This window comes from Stigmatopora argus, chromosome 9 (genome assembly GCF_051989625.1).
Source record: "Stigmatopora argus isolate UIUO_Sarg chromosome 9, RoL_Sarg_1.0, whole genome shotgun sequence".
Taxonomy (NCBI): domain Eukaryota; kingdom Metazoa; phylum Chordata; class Actinopteri; order Syngnathiformes; family Syngnathidae; genus Stigmatopora; species Stigmatopora argus.
In genome coordinates this window covers 15,780,982-15,804,850 of record NC_135395.1, presented here as the reverse complement: position 1 = coordinate 15,804,850, position 23,869 = coordinate 15,780,982, and the positions used below count along the sequence as shown (strand labels likewise).

The following is a 23,869-nucleotide window of genomic DNA, read 5'->3' as shown; positions in this document are numbered from 1 at the left end:
GGATGCACACGGCAACACAAGATGAGAAACTCCATGTGCTAGACTCTAAAGCATGGAAGACATTTAGTTTCAGATGATGCTGGAGGCCTGATGGTAAGACACAGCTTACCCCCAACCGAGCAGGCATGACTTCGCCTGAGTCTTACAACCAGTCTCATTGATTTACTCATTATCTTCTTCACAGGCGATCTTTCTGTTGGGAATCACAGGACATCACTCCACTCCTTTTTCTGCTGTTGCAAAAGAGTTCTTGATCACAGCAAACCTTACAAAGCATCGCATCACAAACAAGTATCCGAATTGTGCTGACAGAACATTTATTTTGTAACCTCGAGACTTGTTGAAATCCGCAATACATGAATTAAGATAATGGCTGACAGTCCTGCTTGAATGGTTATTATTTATATTTCTTTTTCTTTTTTTTCCAATCATCTCATCTAATTTTCTGAACCGCTTTATCCTCATTAGGGTCACGGGGGGTGCCGGAGTCTATCCCAGCTGACTTGTAATGGTAAGCTTCTTAGCAATTCTCGCTGAAAACGTTCCTAGACTAAAAAAAATGTTTATCCCTGTTAGTCCGCCTTAACATTTTTTCCCCCAACGCCGGCTACTATTTTGATATTTTTATCACACAACCGCTACATGTTGGAATTGCTTCAATTCTCATTCGAAATAACAACCCGCTACATTACATGATGAAACAACTTAATCACATCTTTGAGTCCCAGCTATTTTTCACAAGACAAGCTTTTCACTATTAGTATTTTCAAGTATTTGTTTTGAAGGCTCACAAAATATTGCGTTTTACGGTTTCCTACACAGAGAACCAATCGTTGATCAGAAAACAAATGATTGATTCGACTTGAATCTGTTCTTTTTCTTATATTCCTTTCTTTTCTCTTCTATGTCTTTTAGATCTTTTTGAATATTTTATATTATCCCCAAAAAGTTCACACATACATACTTTGGCACGCTCAATCAGAGAACCAACACAGATATTTTTGTTTGTGCTGATGGTTATTAACACGCAGCGCAAATCATTTCAGGAAGGAAATGTGTCAATGTGGCATAATTGGAATTATGCAAATAGTCCCTAGGCTTCACTTTGTTCTATAAAAATATCTTGTTTTTTAATCATGCTATCAATTCTGCCCATGATCCTGTTTTGTTTATTCTTAATGTACGTGATGGTCATTATTTTCTCACCACCTAATGATTCTTTTATGGCGTCGACTTGTAAACATCGGGACAGGGGGATTTTCTATTCAAAAATAAGCAGAAAGACCCAGTTAAACTGTCAAAGCAGCTTTTCATGCATAAGTGTTGATTTCTCAGAGGAGGATGAGGAGGCCCTCTTTTTCTCCCTTCTAATTCGATCCACCCCTTTGCAGCTGTAAAGTTCTGCACTGAAGAGACTGAAGAGAAATCCATACGGATCTCCGTCTGGCCATTGATATTCTCTTTACTCCCCTGTTTTCCTCCACCCCTCCATCATCCCATCATTCCCTCTCTGTTTTGCCTTTCCAAGATGGTCCGTGGTGGCCAATCCATCCTTATGCCCTACACTGGCCTGCTCAGGACATCCAATATCCCATAGATTTACACATTCTCCCCCATAGCTACCTTCAACCAACTAACTCCTCTTCTTTTCTTTTCCAACATCACATCAATCTTTTGTTCCTCAACTTGTTTCTCCACCCCCTCTCTGCTGTTACAAGTTTGCCATCTCATTTGTCATGTACCTCAACCATATTTGCGCTACAATTGCATGTAGAATACTTGTTTGGGTCGTGATATTCGAGAGCTCACACCCAACTCAATTCAGGGCCTCCAGCATTTCTGTATTTTGTCATCGCAATCAAAATAAGCACCTGCTGATGTAACATAATCGTTTTTTTGGGATAACTATAGCCTAAAAAACACGGCATTACAAGCTGTTGCCAGTCAGAGTGAAAAATATAAAAGAAATGCAAAAAAGTCTGACTTTTAGTCCAGAAAGTGCAGTAATCAAATTTGGACTTGAAAAGCCCACACAGGTATTGAACACTTGATCTTAGAAATATGCGGCGGCTACTTAGCAGTCAACCAATGTACCACCAGGTAATATAATGATAATAAAAGTACTTTGGTGGTTGAACACTCTAAATTGCCCCTGGTTATGAGTGTGATCGTGAATGGTTGATTGGTTGTCCACCAATTCAGGGTGTCCTCTGTCTCCAGCACCCTTGTGAGAATGATCAGTTCAGAAAAATGAATGAATGAATTCATTAATGAAAGAATGAAAAGTACTTATGCGTTAAATGAATTGATTTCCAAAACGATTCAGCAGGTTCGATGCAATCTCTTTACTTATTTATGAATGATACTAGTCGATGTCCACATCACTACAGCTGAGCTGCATATCTTTCTGCAAGAATCTAGGGCTCTTTGAATTCAGAGAAGTGTTGTTAAAAGCACTGGCTACATGAAAACAATAGCCTGACAGTGCTATCGGCATTTTCCCAGCGTGAACACATTCGGGGTATATAGAGAACAGCATCCTCATCCATTTTTTGGACATGGTAAGCAAATTGAAATGTGTACATGTTTTTTGAATGCCCAAAGTATGATATCCAAAACAATTTCAAAAGTTGTTAGACATGGAAAACTTTAAAGGAAGGAGCAAGACATAAACCCATCACTGTCGCCCTGATGGCATCTGGTATTTGCCTGTGATATTACTGCTTTTTTAGTGCCGACATTTGTTAGTTCCTGCTGCTCCAAACCCGTGCTCTCCCTCGGCACTATCTCAGTGAGAGCATCGGGAGGCGATAAACCCCAACTTAATGAGTACTATATTAATGTGTGCATAAACTCTCACCTGTAAAATGGCTTGACTAGTTGTTCTGCATTCAGAAAGACATTTCTCATTTTTGGTTACTACACTGCTTTAATTCAGCTAATGTATTTTTGTGGGCTGAAGACAGGGAGACTTTCTGCAGTTGTGCAATGCCGAATACCCTTGTCTTAAAATATGTGTCATAATTTCACCTGTTAAAACATGACAATATTAAGGTGGTACAAATTTCTATCATAGAAATCCTTGATCGCTCAGTCTCGCATTGCATGAATATTTGTAACAGCTTCATTTCTTAAAGCACTATGCATGTACATATTAGCACACAAAAATGATCAGTTGTTGTAATGTCTTTGTTCTGATATAGGAGTCCACTTCTTGTGCCTGTCAGTTGGCTGTAAACCTACAGAATATGTAATTGAGCTGCTAAGATTCCTTTTAGAGTGAAATTAGACTTTGTGAATACTAATGGTACAGACAGAAATGTGGGACTTTGAGAAAAAAGGGCCAACCCACCTCCAGGATATTGAAATTCTGTACAAGATCACCCATCTTTCTATTTTAGAAGCACCACAAAAACTTCACACATCCCCTTTCCCCTTTGAGAAAAATGGGTGCATCCCATAATTACTGATGGAGAGCCAATTTGTGTCGAGCATGTCTCTCAGCGGATAATGATAATGATTATAATTGCTCGAAGCACTAGCTTCATGCCGTAAAAGCAATAATGTTCACTCAGATTTACCAGATCAGATAGAGGCTTTAGTCTGGATCATGGCCTTCTCTAAGCCGTTGTGAAGTGACTGGAGGTGAACAATTATGAAAGAAATTAAAATGATGCAGGGGTAAATACATTACAATTTCTGTCCTGCAGCCTATCTCTTTTCCTCAGTGTCAGGATGGAGCGGCAGAGTCTGATCAAAGACTGCTGGTGATTCATCGTGAAGGATCAAAGAGAGGAGACCGAGAACTCTGTGAAGACTGAATGTCGACATGTTCTCAATTTCAGTCATTGCACAATTGGCTGTCACCTCACAGGTGCTTTACACACTGTGATCACCACGCTACTGGTTTTATTGATCATGAGGGACAATTCTTGTATTTTTCATGAGGGGGAAAGACATTCCGTGATCAAGAGGACTCTGACTGGATTGACGGATTGCTTTGGAAGTTCTTATTTGGAGACGTGGCAGGGCTGTCTTTTCTTTCCTTGCATTCATTTATTGTAAAAAAAAAAGGGATTGGAATTTGAATGGTGATACCTGAAGCTTTATCTCTCTCATGGAAAAACTAGAAATTGTCCCTCGTTATCATTAAAACTGGTACATGGTGCTCACATGAAGTAATGCACCTGTGAGATGACAGGCAGTTAATGAATTCAATTTCAAATCAGACATTCAGCCTTTTGTTTTCAAAGGCAATGATTAAAAATTCAAATGATGCAATTCACTTTCTGCTTTTTTAATCTTGCTATTTCAATTAAGCAATTTAAAATGTGTTTCGGCTCGAACAAATTTAAGTCTCTATGTTCTATGCTTTGCAATTTCAACCATGACGAGATGAATAAAACAAAAGTTTGTACACCTAGTTACCGCTGGTGTAAGCACGCTAGACTACTTGCTTCCTATACAAAAATGTCTTTAAAAAAAAAACCTTTTACTCTCAAAGTCGCAGTTGTCTTGGAAGAACCATATGTTTCTGTCGCAGGAGCATTAAATCTTAACATGGCTGTGAAATCCCAAGAGTAGTCATGCTGTAATGGATTATGTAAGGACCGTTATCTTTTTTACTCAAGATATATTATATTTAATATATACATATATAGTGGCCCGGTGACTAGTGCTTAGCGTTTTGGCTTCACGGTTCTTGCATCAAGGGTTCAATCACAGGTCGGTCTTCCCTGTATGGTCCGCAAAGAATAAAAAATATCTAAAACTAGCGGCCCGGTAGGTTAGTGGTTCGCGCGTCGGCCTCACAGTGGGGGACCTGGGTTCAAATCCAGGTCGGTTCATCTGTGTGGAGTTTGCAAGTTCTCCCTGGGCCTGTGTGGGCTTTCCCGGGTACTCCAGTTTCCTCCCACATTCCACCACATTCCAAAGACATGCATGGTAGGCGGATTGGACACTCTAAATTGCCCCTAGTTACGAGTCTGAGCGTGAATGGTTGTTTGTCTCCTTGTGCCCTGCGATTGGCTGGTCACCAATTCAGGGTGTCCCCGCCTCTGGCCCGAAGTCACCTGGGACAGGCTCCAGCACCCCCCGCGACCCTAGCGAGGATAAAGCAGTTCAGAAAATTAGATGAGAGATAAAACTAAACCCATTCATGCTCTGCATTTGGCTGGCAGCCAATTCTGAGTGTCCCCTGTCTCCATTCCATAGTTGGATGGACCCCCTTGATGGCCTTAGCCGTCAATGCTATTAAAGGCTATACTATACTTCAATTCCAGTTGGAATTGGAAAAGACATTGATTAGCAAATCTAAACTCCCCCTTGCAATTTCACAGTAATTTAAAATGCCTTCCTGTAGTTTATTTAGAGCATTCTCATGCATGAAATAACATACTGATTTAAAATACAATCCTATAATTTTTTTAACCTAATTGGGAGACTACCTCGTTGGGAAATGATAAAGAAGGGACTCCGTAGGTGAAACACATGATTGACAATCGTTGGTTTATCAACAGCAATCTAAGATATAACAGATGTTTTTTTCAGGATGTTTAAATAAAACTAAGCCACTATAAATACATGTTGGATCATGCCCTCTGTCAACAAGGTAATATTCCAAATCAAACTGTGATCATGTGAGTTGAAATTATGTTTGGAATAAAATGCAAAGACGGAACAAAGGACACGAGTTAAAAAATAAAGTCATTCTTTTAAATTTCATCCATCTGTCATTGAGTTAGTTACTCTAACAGGGGGTAAAGTCTAAATACAATTTTAAATGAAAGAAGTGAGTTAGTAGAATGAGTTCAATGAATACTAACACAAAATACCAGCAAAATCCTTATTAAGAAAGAATAAATTATAGGTAAACTCAGTATGTGCAAAAAGTACATAAATATGCAAATCGGTGTTTGTGCCAAAATAGGCAAAGAGTATTTCCAAATATGCAAATTTGATTGCTTAAAAAATGAGCAAAAATGCAAATACGTGCCCTGCATGACCTGGTAAATGATTGAAAGTGCATTCACAAAACAGTTTCCCTGTTAAAAACAAGGTTTTGCTTCGTGTGGTGCTGGAACTAGCCCATATCACGCTTTTGAAAATTATGCATCTTAGCAGGATTCTGTGAGGCTTAAACAAACAAACTAAAAACTATCAAGGCATTCAAACACATTGTGCCATATGGCAAGATCTTAATTTATTATTTGCGCTATTTTCTCCCAGTCATTTGAAAGCAGGCACAGCCAACTTGAGGGCAGAGAGATAAGAGGGGACTGTATATTGTGGAAGTAAAATACGAAGAGGGCAAGTTTTGTGAAGGGAGAGGGGTATTGGGGAAATAGAAAGATGATGAAGCTGGCTGGCTGAGGCTGTTATCAGGAAGGATAGTGAAGCAGTTTGAACGGGTGAAAAGATGAGAGGAAGAAGAGGGCGTGAGCGCATCCTGATGTCAAGAGAACAGATATTTAAAATATGCCACTGAGAATGGGATGTAAACATAAAATGGGGTGCACATGTACGAGGGAAGATTCCATTGATTTTGGCATCACAAGATGGTGGAGAAATGATTGTATGTATGTGTAATGCTAGGCGAACGAGGGAACAAGGGAATACGTGGCTGAAATTTTACATGAGTGAGGAACATTAAATCCATAGATAAGACCAGGACAGGCACGAAAACCTTAAAAGGTTGCTGGAATAGTAAGATAAGCCCAGTGTCTACCAAACAATATGATTGGGGTCAGCCAGGTAGTTTCAATATTTCCATTGGAATGGTTCATAAAATCCCTGTCATATTTCAGGCAGATACTGGGTGCACTCCTGCCACCGGGTGCTCATCATAAAGCTCCATTTCCAGGCCTGGCTCCTGAGGGTTGCTCGAATGACCCGCGACACGTCAGGAGATACTGGGGTCAGGTGAAAATAATGATCATAAGAGATCTTTTGAGCTACCCTTTGTCTGGTCCCTCATCTACAACCCACTTGCCCTAGGTGACCTTGCCAGGGGCATCAAGCCCCTGACAATTTAGCTGCTGGGATCGCTGGGAAGCACAATCCCTTCTGCCATAATTGGTGCATTGAAAATTCTTGCAAATTTTGGTCAATGATAGTAAAGGAAGGGAAACTAATTCATAACATTTCCTGGACTTGATTGGCCCATTTTGTTATTTAACTATCGAAGGAATGGATTGCAGCTATGCTACAATACAAAGGATAGTATTATATAGACCTCAATTTATTTTTCTCTTTGGGATCTCTACACAGTTAATGAAACCCTCAACCTTCACAAATATTTTGTGTTGCCATTTCAATTTGTCTAGAAATACATATTGAGCCCCCCACACCCATCTAAGGTCAGATACTCCTATTTGCACCCTGGAGACCTTCATGTCAGTGAGTCTTCAACTCCCCGAGTCTGGAAATGTGACTTATGGAGCGGTTCATCCTTTGCCGCTTTACAACCAAGAACTTTCTCCTCTTCTAATTTAATCCTCTGAGCTTTGAGACTGGAGTACTTTAGATCCTCCGAGTACAAACAGCTCCATCCTTTGTTTCAGCGTGTACATTTTACACAAAAACTTAAGTTAAAAATGTCCTCCAAGTAATTCTAAAATGGTTTGATTTAAAAAAAAATGTTAATTACCTCAAATAGAAGCTGCCTCGTGGTGTAGAGGTTCACTTGCCTGATTTCGGTGTTGGTGGTGGTATGATTGGGAGTGCGGATGGTCGTTTGTCTCTGTGTGCCCTACGACGGACTGGCGACCAGTAGTCTTCCGAAGTCAGCTGGGTTAGGCTCTACCAAACCACGCAACCCTTTCGAGGATGCGCGGTATGGAAGATGAATGAATGAATACCTCAAATATTGTTGGAATATAAGTTATAAATTTGAAATAGAAGGTAAGAAATAATGATGATGATGATAAGTCAGCTCGTGCATTATACATACTTTTATTGGCATGTGCATGTCTACCTCACTTACTACTCCTCACTCAAACAGGCACACGCTTCCCTCCATAAATTCTAGAGATATCTACAATCAAGGCACTTAATATTGTTTATCCAGCTTCTTTCATGCATGTCTTCCCTATTTGCATCTGTTTATTGATGACAATAAAAAATATTCTTTCACTGTATGGCTACAATGGGCCTTATTGCTTGCAGTCTTATACCAGCAGCTGTGTTGCCCTAACTTCCTCAGGCTTCCCCCACCCTATTTTTGCTCTTTATCATGCATGGCACAGCATGGACTATACTGCAGGCTTAGAGCACTTCATCTGTAGCCTACAGAAAGGAGCAGACACAGACTAGAAGATGGGCTAAGGGTTCAAGAAGGCCACAATTAGGAAAGGATATCTCCAAGGCTGGCCGGCTTAGCTGAGCGCTTCTGCCCCACTTTTGAATATAAGTTCATGGCTAATGCAGTAAAATAGGTTGTCCTCATGTTTTAAGGTTATTTGCAAATTGCTTGATGGTAAGGTTAAGAATCAACTTCATATATAATTCGCTCAAACTAGAATGCACCTCCCTCCATTAATTCCTGCCTGAGGGCATATCTATGACTTAACAGTCTCCAAAAATCACCATACCCCTGAATTCTGTCAGAGGACATCTCCTCTGAGAATGAAGCGTTGAGCTAAGAAGTAGGGGAGGATGAGTGACGATTGTTTTCCAGTGTCAGCTGTAACTGGGCTGGGACTATTCTAACATCTCCCAGGTACACTGATATCATCCCCACCTGCACGCTGAAGGGAAGAGACAGCTGCACTGAGGTGTCAACTTTAAGTGGGTAAGGGAGTTTTGTCACCGATCATCTATCAGCAATTCACAATGACTCCTCTCCAAGGTGTTGTGGGCACTCCACTTGCCTCGACTTTCTTATATTTATTTTCCTCTATATTTTGGTTGCAGTTGACTCCTTATTTATTTTCCCATCATTTATTGTACGGTTCCCCTCTGAGAAGACTGACAAAACTCTTTCAGTGACTGTAGTGTAGTGACTGGAGCCTATCCCAGCCAACTATGGGCACAAGGAACAGTACACTCTGAACTGGTTGCCAGCCAGTAGTAGGTAACTAGGAGACAGAAACCATTCATGCTCACACTCATACCTAGAGGCAATTTAGAGTGTTCAACCAGCCTGCCATGCGTGTTTTTTGGAATGTGTGAGGAAACCCAGAGAAAACCCTGAGGAGAACAAGCAAACTCCATTCAACAAGATCGGAACCAAGATTGAATCTGTCATATTCTATTAATAGGAGCTTCTAATTGCGTGTATATCGCATATCAGAACTGTGAGGCCCAAAAACCAAACAGATATAAAAATAAACAAGTACTTTTTCTTTGGCTTTGTTGGTTGTTTTTGTATGTGTTTGTTTTGTTCTAGTGACAATTGTTAAAGAGTTGAGGCAAGAGACGGTGAATGTAAGAGGGAAATAATCATGGGGAAATTTTGCAAAATTGGCAATTCCGTGCAATTCTAAGATAAATACAGATGTGATTTACCTGTGAATTGCTCTCGCTCTACGGTCTGGCTCAAGCTGGGAGGAGCAGTTCCAATGGAGGGTCTCGAAAAGGGCGCCATTCAAGTTAGGGCCACCACTGTCCCAATGCTACGACATTTCGTGAGCCTTGAACACATTTCACATTTTATTTTGATTGAGACCGGAGTACTTGGAGAATATCCATACAGGCAGAGGGAGAACATGCAAAACCCACACGGTCCTGGGATGGAACCCTTGATCTCAGAACTTTGAGAAGGAGGTGCTAACCAATCTTCCACCGTCCTGAAAAAAACAAACCATTATAATGAATCTGTCATATTCTATTAATAGGAACTTCTAATTGCATGTATAATAGTGTCTGTAGAGATATAAAAACATGGTCACTCCCTTATAAAGCAGAAAGACTTGTTTCTTGTTTTGTGTTCTTTTCTGGTCCGATTCCATTCAATCTTAGGGTTTAGATACACAGCTACAGCATTTGTATAGTGGATAGAGTGGATTAGTCTATGTTGATATGTTGGTAGCAACACATGTTTATCAGTTATCAAATATTTGTAGTGTGGGGGAACCTACTACTACAACCAGTAAATGGTAGCTTTTCTTGATTTTAGTGGATGGATATGATGGTGAATAAATGAAATTGTTGATATCCCGGATCTTTTACAGGCCTTAGCAGTCAGGTTGTTACTATCACGTACATTTCCCTTTTGTGTATTTTCAATGTTTTAAATCCTGATTAGTAGCCCTTCTAGTCTCCTGGGTACATAAGTAGTTGGGATTAACAGTAAGTACATATCCACAGGTTTGTCTCTGCATTTGTGCACATGGCTTGCCTGGGATAATTTCTTTCCCTGGAATCATCAGTGATGGAACCGGCTGGAGCCTTCTATCTTGGAGCTAATGAAACAATCCTGACATATCATTCTACAAACACTAACTTTTATCTCCTGTCCTCCTGCAGACTGCAATAAAACGGCCATTTTTCTTCCTATGAACGTGCCTCCGCGTGTGTTTGTGTGTTTATGCCTATTGTCTATGTATGCGTGGAAAGCACTCCCTATTCATCAAGATGTCACCTGTAATGGCTGCTAAATTAACCATGTGTTTCAGAGAGCAAAGCTGGCTTGATAAATCTCTTTGTGGCAGTGGGTGGAGGGTCCACTTTTATCCACCTTTTCTGTGACCTTCTTATGATACTGGATCAACTTCTTTTTAGGCCTATATATATATATATATATATATATATATATATATATATATATATATATATATAATCCAGAGTATAAGGGTATAAGCAGCCTATATTTTGGATACATGGCTAGCAATGATGTTCAAGAAGACCTGATGAAGTCTTAATAATGCACTAGCTTGTTAGAAATAATAATTTTTAAAAAAAATACATTGTTAAAAGAATAAGGTGAAATAACTAAACGTTTAACTGGAAAACACAACAGCAGAGCAATTGCAGGCTGTGGGTTTTCCGAATGATATGTATCAGCTGTTACATTGACACTGAGCTGCGGGGAGGGCTTATCATGGATTATGGTCTATCTTTTCTTCTTTTTGATCCCAGTGGTTTAGAGTTTGGGCTGGTTAAGAGAAACAGCGGAAAAGTGATTGGCTCAATGAATGTGCAGTTATTTTGTGTTTATTTTCTTTTTTCCGCACAGGAAGAGAAAAGGCTCCAGCACTCCTCCCTCCTCCCGACCCTAGTGAGGATAAAGCAGTTCAGAAAATGAGATGAAAATGAAAAATAATGATAGTGACCAGAACAAGTCCGACACACAGGGGAGAGAGAGTGGGATATCAGCAGAGACCTTACTTTTTGAAAAGGAATGTTGGGTGCATGGAAGAAAACCCGATGAAATTAAACTTACCATATGGCCGCCCATACGAAAAAGTAAAAGCGTAAAAAGTTTTTGGGTGACACTTTAGTTTTTTTTTCCATGAAGTTTTTTCCATTGTGAAATTTTATTTTGCCAATTACTAGGAGAAATGGAAGTATAGCTGGTGTGATTTTACTTACCTTTGCTCTGTAGATGATGTTCAGTAATTCTCCATGGTTTGACAGGGAGTCAAAAACTTGACTTTTCTATTCTTCCTACTGTCATTTTTGGATTATAAACTGCTTCCTTTTCCCCATCTGCTTTGAGCCCTGCATCCAGTGTGCCTTATTATGGATTTTGGAATACTAACGAGAGCCGTGTATTTGGGCGTGACTAGCGCATGATACAATGTAGACACCTGCTTGTTATAATCCAGTCAATGTGTAATCGTAAAATGATATAATTGTAAAATCATACTTTATTTTGAAATATTGCAAAATGTAGCATCACAAAATTAATGCAAAATTTAATACATAATCTTGTCTTTTTCTATATTTACGTCCTTATGAATTTTTTGAAAGAAATGTTCATTTTCAATATCGTTTCTACTTGTTAGGGCAGCAGGGTGCCAGAGCCTATTCAAGATGACCTCAGACGAAAGGGGGACTACTCCTTACACTGGTCGCCACTCATAGGGCACACAGAGACAGACGACCATTCGCACTCACAATCACACCAAAAACAGGTGGGAATCGATCCCACGCTGGCTGCACTGAAGACAGGAGAAAGAACCATTGCACCATAGGGTGCTTTTGCCAGAAAAATGGTGACTGAAAATCCTGAGTTTTCTGTTAAAATCCCTATATGTCAGTTGCCAATTTGATTTAACCATGGATTAACTTCAGGTCACATATCTTGATAGATGCAGCAAAACTTTCATTTTGTTTACTCCTACTTGACACTGTTGGAATTGTTTCCCCAATGGCTCATTTACCCATAGTCATTCATTCATCTTCCGTACCGTGCATCCTTGTAAGGGTTGCCGGGGCCTATCCCAGCCGACTTCAGGCGAAAGGCATACTACACCCTAGACTGGTCGTCAGTCAGCCATAGGTCAGGCAGAGAGACAGACGACCATCCGCACTCACAATCACCGGCAGGAATCGATCCCGCCCCTGCCCGTCAGCTGAGTAAATCTCATTTACACGTATTAGATATATTATTTAATGTACTGCAAATTTCATTGTTCTTTAATCTGATACGTTTTTATAGATTGAGCATTCAGTTTATTGCAAAGTAATCTAATTGAATAGAAGAAATGTTCAAATGAACATTGCGCAAAAAAACTGTACTTTGAGTTTTTTTTTAAATCAATATCCAATGAGTGGGCACAGTGCACTTTATTTCAGCTGCAATAATGTTCTACTAGGAGAAACAGGGACAAACATTTTTTATTACCTTCATGGAGGAACAGACTAGCTGATGGAGAACACCCTGTACTGTCCTCACAATAAAATAAATGTTAACCACCTAATGATGGATATTTTTTGCCAAGTATAGTAACATTCAATTTTAAGATGATTTCTTACATTCGTGCGGGTGAGCTGCGGTTTCGGTCAATTTTGTTGCAATCTTTCTATACTTGTGGACAGTCGGACTTGGTCAGAGATGACACAATAATGGAAGCACATGAGATTTTTCAAACCTATTCTCCTGTGAAGTGCCCCGTGTCACCCTAATCTTGAAATAATAGCTCAGATGACCCAGCACTTCAATACCCTGCAGTTGGAAAATATCAATAGTGCTGAACCACTAAAGAAGAGCTAAAAGAGGTTCATGTCTGAAGGAGAAGTGCTGTGATTGTAAAATACAGTAAAGGAGGTTGAGACAAAATGTAAAAGTGCACATTCAACATGACAATTTCAAGGTGTGAATGCCCTAAAAGAAAAAGTCCTGCCTCTCAAATGGCTCTATTATGGGAGATAAAGTTACAGCAAAGCCTTTAATGTTGAACCAATCTGTTTCGGTGCATGGGTCGATTTTATTCAATATGATTGATGTATTAATAGGTTAATAACAATGAATATATATCATGGAATAATCATGGAAAAAATGTCAAATGGGGTGCACATTGTGCACAACAACACAGTGCCTTATTCACATCACAATGGCTCACATTCATACAACAAAGGGGTGGCCACTTCTATGCAAGGCATTGCCTGGCCCACTGGGTTCCATGTTTTGTCAAAGACACTTCACAAGTGGCCAATTGGAGCCATGATTGAAAACGCCAACCACAATAACATGTGCATCATAGATGTTTCAAAAACATTTAAAAAATGTTCCTGTGCAGAGTCTGATGCATAATTGCATAAATGACAAACTGTGAAGGAGGATTACAGTTTTTAAGGCAAGGCCTGCCCTCTTCCCAGTGTACCCTACAATTTTATTTTCTAAATGTTATGATTTCCTAAGGTAAATTCAAGACATCACTTTACTCTTTAGGACTAATAATTGGGATGTTATACAAGGCAGACTCAGTTAAACAGTGCTCTACTAATTGTTGACAATTTCATTTGAAATAGCCAGCTGGGGTTCTAAGCAAGAGCTGACATTATTACTTGAAATAAACATCTTTTAATTGCTCATTGGTCAAGCTGATCACTGTTTGAGTGCCACATCGTAACCATAAAATCGCGGGGTTCACTGACAAAATATTAGGTTTGCGACAGGATCGCTAAGGGTTGGTATTCATTAATTTATTAATTTCAGAGCCACTTATCTTGACGAGGGTTGCAGGGGTGCTGGAGCTCAGGTAACAACGGGCAGTAGATGGGATACACCCTGAATTGGTTGCCAGTCACTGGGCACAAGGAGCCAAACAACCATTCACATTCACACTCGTACCAAAGCACAATTTAAAGTGTTAAACCAGTCTACCATGCATGTTTTGGGGGCTTTGAGAGGAAATCGCAATACCCGGAGAAAAGCCACACAGGTACAGGGAGAACATGCAAACTCATCACAGAGATTTAACCCTTTATTCCAGAACTGTGAGGCGGGCGTGATAACCACACTGTGCCGCTTGGTTTCTATTTAATTTACTTAAAAGGTGATACTTTCAGCCAACAAATATGCTTTATAGGTTCCCTTAACGCTTCCTCATAGAATTCCACACATAATACTGAGATTGTTAGAACATATTCATGATACACGACTTCCAATATCACTGTCCTAGAATGATTTGCTTTCTGTCAACAGATTTGTTGATAGCTTGAATAAAATAAATTAGAAGGGAGCAGTAAACGTCTTTTAAATGAATGGGAACAAATTGAAATTTTACTCATGCATATCAGAACATAGACGCAGATGATCTCTGACTACCTGCCATCTAGACTGTTAAGAGCTTGTAAAGGGATTTAACCAACATTCAGTTCCGTTATTCTTTTCTGTCTTAATTGCAGATGCATTCGGGATGGTCAATTTTTGGACTACTCTCTAGTGAAGTGCAGTGTTGTAAGTAGAAGAAATGAAATACAAATGTAAGTATAGAAGAACGTGCAGACAAGCCTGACTATCTAGTATGGTTATTTACAAATTATACATTTCGTCTTGATTAGGCGTTTTATTAACTTAATACGATTCCCTATAGTTTAATGTTTTCAAAGGTGTACGTCAACTCTAATTCTCTCAGCTTCTCTTTATATTAATAGTCATATCCGTGATGATTCACCTTACTTGACCTTGCTACCCTGCTCATTATTCTGTCACAAGTAGATTTCGTTCACCGTCACTTAACCAACTTTTAATGAAGCAAAGGGCTGTTGAGCAAGACCTACAACTGTTATGGTGGTATGGTTACACATCACTAGTTTTACTGCCCCTTATGGATGGATACCTGTGAGTCCATAATCATTCAACATTGTTCTTGGAAGAAAATGCAGAGTGAAAGTTGGACAACCACCCATTCGCAATGTGAGATCATATTATGTTTTGATTACCCCGCTGTTCATATGGTTACTTCAAAACTAGGGGACAACTATACTTTTGAGGTGAAACGAGAACATTTCCTGTCCATCTGCTTGCAGTTCTTCATGCTAACCATGCATCAACAACTTCCTCTTTTGCATGTCAAAGAAGAGCAATGCACACCTATATGAGTGGCAGTTGAAGAATATACAAAGTTGACTGTTTATTGGCTGCTATGAAAGTAGCTGGAATTTAAGTCAAAGCAGTATAAAAGACCCTCATTCAAATGTTCGTACCTTCCTACCACCCCGCCAAGTGTGGTCCAGTCCTGGGCTTGACATGAAAATACACACATACAAAAAAAAGCTTAAGCCAAACCATACCAACCTTAACTGTAACTATCAGGGTGAAACATCATTTCAAAACATTGCAGTTTTGTAATACAGTACCAACTGTTCTCTTTCTGAGCCCTCTGCTATTGAATTTATTCTAGTCTGACCAAAGGATTCCCTCCATCAGACCCCCCCCCCAAAAAAAAATCTAAATTGCTTCATGTTACGTGGCCCTCCACATAGTTAATTTCAATGTGACCTTACACATTTCTCCTCTAAGTACATCATAACAGCACATTGAAATGTCAGCAAAATAAAAAGATATCTACACTGCTGAGTGATGAAAATGGTGCCCTTGCGTAGAAGAAAGAAAAGAAGGCAATATTATATTCATGGTGAATTTTCTGGCAGTCTGGTTGGCGGTGAAGTTAAGATGACGCACTTAGGAGATGCTGACATTACTAAACGCATCCTGGCTATTGTCTGTTCTCTGAATTCTACTTTCCGCTGCTTTTGTACTCATCCGTCTGCTCATGAAGGGCATTTTTTTGTCTGTATAAAGTGCATTTAATAAGAAAACCCTTTATGGAAAATTTAAAGTATTTGGTACAAGTTTGACTGCAAGAAATGAAGCATTTTTATTTTTTAACACAAACAATGTATTAAAAAAATAAATGTTTCATGGTCAAGTTTAGCAGTCTGGTTTTAACTTTTTTTTCTCCATAGGTTTTGTATTTTTATTCCATCCAAGAATACGCACAAACAAATTCATGGCCAACTCCTCGTTCAAATTTAATTAATAATAATCCGAGTGGCTAGTGCTTCGGCCTCAGAGTTCTGAGCTCGAGGGTTTGATCTCAGGTCACAAAATTTAAAATGTCGACTGTATGGTTTGAAGGCTCAGATGACAGTAAGAAAATACTTCTCCAATCCAGAGTTGTCCATTTTTGATTTACAAATACTGTCATCCCACAAAATACTTAGTTCTTTTTCTCCATGTTGCATTGTTATATTCTAATAGCAAACATGAGCGCAGTATTTGAGTCGTTATTAAATTTCTACTGGAAGGAAAGACTCTTAACCTGCTGCCTAAAATTAGCAACTCAATTATATTATTCATTCATTTCCTTTCCTGCACACTTGGGAAGACATTTGTCAGGTAGTCCTAAGACAATTGAACCAGGACCAAAAATGTCTGGGATTTTTTTATTATTTCATTACCTAACATCCCTGAGGAAAATGTTTTCCTTCCAATCATGCTTTCTCAATCATAGATCCACAACTATAACCTTTAGATTTGTCTGAATTTTCAAAACATTAATTTTTCTAGCTAGCCAATCAATTGGCTGGAGACCAGTTCAGGGTAAACCCTTCTATTCAGCCAGTCAGATGGGATAGGCTCCAGATCACTATGACCCTAATGAGAATAAGCAGAACAGAAAATGGAATAATTTATCATCCTGGACAGCGACTCATATAATTTTAATGATCTCTTTACATTATGCCTTTGTAGATCTTTTGCAAGCTGTAATTGACACTGTGCTGTGATATTACTTAAACTCTGCAGCTGCATATTCTAAGCATGAAGAAAAAAGAAACAAAAAGGTCAGTTCACTTCATGGACTCCAGTCAGTGAATGGTTGACTAGTATGTTTAACATTGTTACTAAAAATTTATTGTGGTTAAAAAAGATGTTTTTGTCATCTAGGTTCAGATGACAAAGGATTTCCTCATGTCAAATTCGTAATCATAGTCAACACAATCGCAACTAAATTGGAGGTACTTCCAGCTGATTCAAAATCACATTCCATTTTCAAAAAAAAAAAAGTGGCCTGCATGATTATACCCCCTGATGGATTGCTACATTTTCTTCTGATCTCCTGACACATTTCCTTTGGAGAGTGGTAGCATTTACTACAAGATACACTTAGAGCAATTACTAACATAATGTAACGTAAGGGTTATTGGTAATGAATCCTCCTCTAAAGAGATGCAATGTTATACTGTATTTCAAATGTCACACCTACGATAGTAAAAAAAAGCCTGAATTATTTCAGCATTCATATGTGGCAAGAGTTCAGAGTTTCATACAATTATTTTTTCTATGGCCTGGGACACAGCCATACATATACAATTTTTTCAAACAAATTACACGCCTGCTCCGTCAAGAAAAATGTATTACATACACGCCATGTCTTTTGCAGCACATTCATAAAAATGCCAGGACTTTTTGATTGCCTGACTCCTAATGCACGTTGATTATAGTGTGCCTGGTGTGGCACCTCGTAGCCTAGTGCGTATGTTAGCACTGATGTAATAGTATTTTGAAACTGTAGGTTTGTATTTGTTTTTCCCACTGTGAACTAAACTCTTACTACTATTTTTGCGTACACGTTTACACCCCTAGGGATGAGATATTTATGTAGGATTTTCCTTTTCTCACTGCACCTCCTGAGGGCAACCATAACTGCAATATGGCCCACAAATTTGACAACCCTATTTTAAGAGGCTCCTGGGAATCATTAGTGTTTTTTTTCAACTATTGCACAAATGGTTTGACATATCAGGAAAAAAAACTATAGTTGTGTTTGAGCATTTGAAAAAATGCATGTTGTGACACTTTGTTTCCAGCACCATTCATTAACTATTAACATTTCTCTTTAACAGTTTTATAACATTCAAAGCCGTGACCCTTGTAAATATTCCCAAATGAAATAAAGCATTTCACTGACACAGAGAGATACTTGTTTGCCAAGGCAATGTGCAACAGAACTGCAAGTTTAGATTTTATGCTCCTATTCAATGTGAGAGGTCAGAACTGGATGCTAAATTACTATTCTGTAAGGACAGGCTGCTTGTTGTCGGCTCAGCTTTTGCCTTTTTGTCCAACAAATCCACTTACCTGAAAAAAAGTCTGCTCTCAAGCATGCAGGAACAAATTACCACAGAAAACAGCAAACATCGGCAGCAACTTTTGTCCTGGCAATGAGTTTTGTTGTCCTTGTTATAACAGAGAAAAAAACATGTTCCATGTATCAAGGTCTTTTGTAGAAAACTTTGTATTTGCTTAATAAAATGTGGAAATATTTGTTCACTGTAGAAAATTCTAAGTGGGGGGGCCTGGAAGTTGAGCGGTTAGCGCATGAGCCTCACAGTTCTAGGGTCCTGGGTTCGAATTCAGGTCGGAGCTTCTGTGTGGAGTTTCCATATTCGCATGGGTTTTCTCCAGGTACTTCAGTTTTCTCCCACATTTCAAAAACTTCATTGTAGGCGAGTTGGACACTTTAAATTGCTCTTGAAATGTTGGGCCAATGCAACTCGACATTTTTGTTGTTGCATGGTTTCAACCGTAATCCAAAGACTTCCTCAGTTCCAATCTTTATATAATGGGGACTCGCAATGCACTCGTCTATGTGTATGTTTTTCCTGGGAGTGGAAACCAATAGCGCGTTGTTATTGTAAGGAAACCAAATCGCCAGATGGAAAGCAAGTCATTTATGAATCAGCCTGCTTCTTGTGCCAACCTGAGGCGGTTTTCCCAGTCTCACCTGATGTGTGTCAATTGTTATGAAGCTATGACTATAAAAGCAGATGGCATGGTAAATGCTGTAGTCAAGGCACAAGAAAGAACCAAGAATTCAGGATCTTAGGGTTGAACACAGAGTTGAAGTTCAGAGACAAGACCCTAAACCATAATGTTGTTCCACTGTCTTCTCCAGCTTCATGTTGACTGACAAATGGTTTCTAGCAGTGTGTTTTTTACGTTCGTCTGAGGTAGAATATAAACATGAACAAAGACGAAGGAGGAAATCTCACGCAGAGAGTAGAATATCTTGCCGTTTAAATGTCTCTGGAGCTGTTCCCCAGTGTGAGCAATGTAACATCATATCACAAACCTCCATTAATGTAAAAATTAGATTTTATCACATTAGTTTTCAGTATTGGCTCTGGGACACATTCTGTTGAATTGATAAGCCGGGTAGCCACTTTGGGAATGTGTTTATTTAGTCAAGTTTTGATAGAGCAAATATGAAAAGATCAATGTTGTCCTCATGAGGAAATGTCCATTATGTTTTTTTGCGTTGAAAGCCTATTTTAGCAAAGTGATTAGTCCAGAAAGTGGAGTAGGGACTTGCCCATCTGTGACATTCTGCAATCATTTAAATGCAAAAGACAAGCCCGAACAGGTATGATAGGATGGATGGAAAATGCCAATGATTATAAAAAAATTGGATTATATTTATACTTAAAGCGGCCCGGTATTGGAGTGGTTGGCACATCGGCGACAGAGTTCTGTGGTCCTGGGTTCAAATCCAGGTCGGTCCACCTGTGTGGAGTTTGCATGTTCTCCCCGGGCCTGCGTGGGTTTTCTCCGGGTACCCCGGTTTCCTCCCACATTCTAAAGACATGCATGGTAGGCTGATTGGACACTCTAAATTGCCCCTAGGTATGTATGAGTGTGAGAGTGAATGGTTGTCCGTCTCCTCGTGCCCTGCGATTGGCTGGCCACCGATTCAGGGTGTCCCCCGCCTCTGGCCCAAAGTCAGCTGGGATAGGCTCCAGCACCCCCCGCGACCTTAATGAGGACAAAGCTGTTCAGAAAATGAGATGAGAGATATTTATGGTACTTACCAAATGTTGGTTTTAGTTCCTGTCTGTCAAGGCTATGTTTTGGGTAGTGTTAAGTTCGCGATGACAAAGGTGAACCCCAGAGCAGGTCAACTGATGACACCTGTAGCGAGAGTGCGAGGCCTTTATCGAAGTAATGTGTTTTTTTCTGGGTAGGTGAGATACGGGCAAAACTAGCGGTAGACTGGATCAAGTAGAGTGGACAGATTGAAGGGGACTTGGAAAAGAGGGCACAGATGAAGAAACTGACGGGGCGCTTGCACAGAGGGCCTGGAGGCAAAAACAAGGGCTGGCGAGCTAGAGATCAGCTCTGCTATTCAAGGAAGGCCAGCAACAACTGATGTGTAAAACAGACAGGTTGATTGGGGGACATGGTTGGGCGTCCACTGGGCTTTTAAACGTGGCTGATGTGGATTGCTGACAGCTGTGGCCGCTCCATCAGTCTGACAACCGACCTGCAATCAAATCAATTCCTTCCACCTGCCTCCGGCGAGTCAGGTCTCAGAAAGGAAAGGGCGGAGCCTTTAACAGTTAGAGTTTGTTATTCATTCATTCCTTTTCTGAACCGCTTTATCCTCACTAGGGCCGCGGGGGGTGCTGGAGCCTATCTCAGCTGACTTCGGGCCAGAGGGCAGGGACACCCTCTATTGGTGGCCAGCCGATCGCATAGAGTTTGTTAGTGTTTGCTTAATTTAATGTTTATGCCTTAGTCACTAAGGCAAGACACACTAAGGCTTAGTGTGTCTTGTCCTTGTGATTGCCTGTTGAGTTCACCTGTTGTGGCCAGCTCTTTGTGTGTCTACTAATTGGCTTCCTCTTGTGTCACCCACCTGTCCCTCATTGTCTCATTACTCCATGTCTGTGTATTCAAGCTCGATGTGTTTGTTCATTAATTGTTGCATCATTGTCAAAGTCACATTTGTGTTTCTGGTGCATCGTCCTTCCTTGTTCTCAGTAAGTTGGTTGAGACTCCAACCTTTTGTTTTCCGCAGTGTTTTTGGAGCCCCTGTGTTTTTTGTGTTTATTTTTTGATCCTTTTAATCAAACATTTTTGCACTTTGCCCATTTTCTTGGCCTCCGTTTCCCTGTGTTTGGGTCCTTCCTTTTTCTCGCCTCGAACTTCTGCAACATTGTGAACTTTATTGTTAAGGGAACAATTCCTGATACTTTTAAAGCATGCATCTTGAAATGACTAAAGATCTCAACATATAGCTTGTAAAAAAATCAATGTGATTTTCTTTATGACGTGGCCCCATATAACAAATCAATAGGAGTCCAAAAGTACCAATGTGGAACCAAGACTCAATTCTTCCACCTCTCAAATAGTCTACTTGTCTGTCACTTCTTAAAAGGCATTTGTAGCCCAGCTCAGCATTAATGAAGTCTGTCTCTTTCTCTTTTCACACTTTTTTTTTTACTAGGTATTGACATTTCTTTCTTGCCCTGTGATAACAGCGTATAAATCACCTTTATGGAGGCATCAAATAAAGTGGTAACTACATCTTTTGAAAGGCCATCAGAGGCAACAAAGCTTGTAAAAAAAGACAAATGTAATAGGATTCTCTATGTCACCTATCGACAACTAGTTCTGTTCTTAGACGAGTCAAGGCAAACTTTCAAAACAGTTACTACTCATGTTTTTTTTTCTTAGCATTGGTCGAGAAGCAATGGTCCCTCTAAGCTGCGTGCGTGCGCAATTGCGCACTACTCACGTCTTCTCTGCGCACAGCAAATCATATGGAGCGCACAAAATAAAATCCCAATTTTTTTTTGTAAAATTTATTTATTTATTTTTTAGCTGTGAGACCGACGCGCGAACCACTCATCCGCCGGGCCGCCCATTCATAGATATTAATCATTACATTTTATTATTACTAAATCATTTATGTGTAGTAAGCATACACCTGCTTATGGCAAGTGTGATACTGGTGTGTGCCCATAGCGAGCAATGATGATGTTGTTCACACCAGTACTCAGTGTGCTCAGGGAGGTTGTCTTTCTGCCCAGACAAACAAAAAATTAGAGGGAACATTGTCGAGAAGTAACATTTTATTTCAGTTATCTGTGTAATGTTACAGACGATCTATCAATTGGTGGTGGACAAGCAGGAGCAGCAGGTGCAGAGCAGTAGAAGACATCTGCAACTGTTTTCTCCAGAGAGTAAACATACATTAAAAGTGAAAAGCCAAAGCAAAATGGGACAGCATCTGTCCTCTGTGTTTCATGTGGGCCGACCTCTTTGTTTTGATGCAGATGAGCGTCACCTTAGCAGCACCTCAGGTGATTAACCGCACACTGTTTGTGAAAGATTGTATAAACAAACAGGTGTCCTCCACTCCCTCTGCAGCTCATTATATGCCTACACATTTTGTCTGGAATTATTTTTTTATTGCATCTTTATCAAGTGAACGTTGACTATCCTGAAGGCTAGCCTGCTTAGTGGCCAACTATGGTTTATGTATGTGTCTCTTAGCATGAGTTAGGATTTGTTGTGCAGAAACTAGCAGACTAGTTAGAATCTGTTCTGGTCTCTAATGGGGGAGAAGAAACAGTTTTATCTCCTCCCTCTAAAATGTGACTCAACGCTGCAGGCAGCGTGCTGGTTAATGGCGGGCGAGAAAAAATTCCTCATGGAAAGGACAAAAACAGGACATAGCTTCTACTATTCTGTGTGCTTGAACAAAAGATGTCTAGCAAGGGAGCTGACACAAAAAGACAAGACTTTTTTCATGACATACAATACATCTGGATTTTTTTTTCCCTCACAAAACAATTGTTAGAGTAAAGGAGGTGGCGTCTTACTGGTGCACTGGCTGAAGCCAATGTGTGTTTTTGTGTATTGCGCATATCCTCGGATCAGAGCTTTTGTAGGAGTTGTGTGGTGGGTGGCGTTGCGGTAGGCTCCAAAATGACTGCATCAGTTTTTTTCTCCTGCAACTAATTACTCAGTGAACATGGAAATAGCAAAGAACTTTTGTCCATTTTCATCTTCTTCATTTGCTTATCTTTCTGTCAGATAGCGTCTTCCTTTCACTGACTTTTTTCATAGTTGGCAGTGTAACAAAGACGTTATAATTGGATAAGAAATGTACTATTTAACTATATGTAAATCAGAAGTTTAGTCTGAATCCCAAACAATACAAATCATCAAACATCCTGCATTGACAATTAGAGCAACTGTTTATCTTAATTTCAAATGTTGTTTGTGATCCAACTAACAATACAATACAGATTACTGTAGGAATAATGCAGAAGACAACATACCGTAAATAATTTGTTTGCGTTTGTCTTGTTTATTATGCCACAGCATTCATTTAAGAGGAAACAAGCCAAAAATGTTGAAACTGACTTAAAAATATGTAATCTTTATCATCGGGTAATGTTCACGTTTCACAGTTTATTAAATATAAATTGTAAAATAAATATATGTATATTGGATAAACAAACAACGTGATTTCGGGGAGTGCCTCTTTTCTCTTTGTAAATTTGTTGAATTTTCTCTCTTAAGTCTCTTGACAAAGAAATACTGTATTTCTAAGATATAATATGTTTAAATTTTCATTACATGTCCTTGAGAATTTGTGAGAATGAAATGAACAAAGTTCAT

At 39.6% G+C, this 23,869-nt stretch overlaps 1 long non-coding RNA gene across 2 annotated transcripts; it reads left to right on the top strand.

Moving 5' to 3' along the window:
• Nucleotides 1–293: 293 nt before the first annotated feature.
• On the top strand, nucleotides 294–4,380 carry LOC144082846 (uncharacterized). Of its 2 annotated transcripts, none has more exons than XR_013303363.1 (3): nucleotides 294–393; nucleotides 469–511; nucleotides 3,729–4,380. It is a non-coding gene; the product is annotated as an uncharacterized LOC144082846 (long non-coding RNA). The 2 variants fall into 2 exon arrangements; XR_013303364.1 differs by having other exon boundaries at nucleotides 295–393; nucleotides 3,711–4,380.
• Nucleotides 4,381–23,869: the final 19,489 nt, after the last annotated feature.